At 36.7% G+C, this 1,969-nt stretch overlaps 1 long non-coding RNA gene across 1 annotated transcript; it reads right to left on the bottom strand.

The window, feature by feature from the left end:
- Positions 1-468: 468 nt before the first annotated feature.
- On the bottom strand, positions 469-1,655 carry LOC145420146 (uncharacterized). The gene is made up of 2 exons (XR_013901440.1): positions 1,316-1,655; positions 469-717 (listed from the first exon to the last, which is right to left on the bottom strand). It is a non-coding gene; the product is annotated as an uncharacterized LOC145420146 (long non-coding RNA).
- Between the last annotated feature and the right edge of the window lie 314 nt (positions 1,656-1,969).

Here is a 1,969-nt window from a genome sequence, read left to right on the forward strand (position 1 = left end):
TGACAATGCTAAGGGTCCTGTAAGAAGTCCTGTGGGACTTCCAGATACAGATGAACAAAATGGTGGTGACTAAGCAACTAGAGGTGGTATACAAACAGAAGAAAACGGTCGTAGTGATAGATGTACCAGTTCTGAATGATACACAGCAAATCCAGCATGTCCAAATTAACACTGTTGGATTTGATTTCAACACTATTAAAGTGTCTATATGGGTCCACACCAGAGAGTGTTAATTTAACTCTTTTTGGAGAGTTGGTACGTTAACTCTGATTTAGTGTTAAACACCAAATCTGTCTGGAGTTGATAATTTAACACTTGGTGTTAAGAGTTTATATATTAACTCTCAAAGAGTATTTTAGTTTAACTACGTAAGCGTTATCTTCTAATTCATTCTAAAAAGCGGGAATTTTACTGTTCTGAACTTCTAGAAATTTCTTTTGGAAATAAACATTTACTAAAAAGATGCAATGGTTTTTGAAAAACATTTATTCTGAACTGTGCACCACAATTTCAAAACATTTTCTGAAAGATGTAACAGTGTACATGTTCTCACTTTCATTAGAATTTTGTTTATCAAAAGGTCTGACATGGTAAATGCAAATAACAGCATTCTCATCACTTATTTCTTCAATACAATATGCATGTCCTTCATTCATCCCTTTGTGGAACTTCAACGCACTTCTGCTCTCCCCCATATTCCATCTTCACAAGCATATCCTGTGCGGAGATTGAATAAAAATTAGTTGACACTAATTAATGGCACAAATAATCCAGTAAACAATTGCAGCACAGTAAAAAAAAAAAAGAAAAAAAAAAGGAATCCTTTTTGAGCCATTACTTGTGTAAAGTATTTTCCCAAAAGACAAGGACACAGGCAACAGGTAATACTGAACTAAATGTAAAACCTCAACCTTTTTAATTTTTACCTAAACCGTGTGCACAAAACTCTGGAGGGATCTATGCTAACGTAGAACCCAGTCAGGACGCCTGCTACTGCTGTTTGCTCGTGTTTTTTATTTTTATGGGAGATCATTTTCAGGCTTCAAGTAGCACCATTATACCAACATTTCACATTCTACACATTGTTTTAGGTGTATTTGACCAAAAGTTTGACTGAAAATTCACATGCAAGCTTTTTTTCAAGGCTGTGGTATTTGCCCGCAAACAATACCTTTCAGCTAGCTAAAACAGAATATTATGCTATCAGTGAGCAACATGGCTAATGCCTTTCACACAGCTTTGTCTCAACTCCAAAGAGCCACAGAAGTAAAAGCTCATAATAATAATTGAAACAATCTTTGAAAAAATGACTTACCAAGCATGGCAAACAACTCAAATATGTAGAGCAAAATGTTCTGAAACGGCTTCACTTCAGCTTCGATTGGAGCCGTGCTGGGGCCAGAGTCTGTGAATTTACTCTGTTGGTGTCATAGCCCCTGTAGGAGTTCAGAGTTAAGAGGTCAAGAGTTAATGTTTCCATTGTAACACCTCCAGATTTGACATAGAAGCACTCATTTTTAACACTCTATTTTAACTACTATCATTTTACACCTCAGAGTTACATTAAAAGAATGTGACTCTGCTTAGAGTAAAATTAACTCTACTTTTGCAAGAAGACTATTAACACCAAAACATTTAACACTTTTGAATTTGCTGTGTAGCAACATCAGGAAGAAGCAGCACAAGAAGCTTGAGAAGACAGAAGTCCTAAACACAAACTTAGCAACGGAGCATATGTTGTACAGTGTAGCAAGGAATGCTCAGCCCTCTACATTAAATGCATGGCACAACATAGAAGAGCCACGTCAACAGGACAAGACTGGGATGTCATCTGCATCTTAAAGACAAAGGTCACTCTTTCGAGGATGCCAATCTTCACATTTTGGACAGAGAAGACAGATGGTTTGAAAGAGGAGTGAAAGAAGCCATCTATGTCTACTGTAAACGACTATCTTTGAACAGAGGCAGT

The sequence above is a fragment of the Astatotilapia calliptera genome, chromosome 14, assembly GCF_964374335.1.
Source record: "Astatotilapia calliptera chromosome 14, fAstCal68.1, whole genome shotgun sequence".
NCBI lineage: Eukaryota > Metazoa > Chordata > Actinopteri > Cichliformes > Cichlidae > Astatotilapia > Astatotilapia calliptera.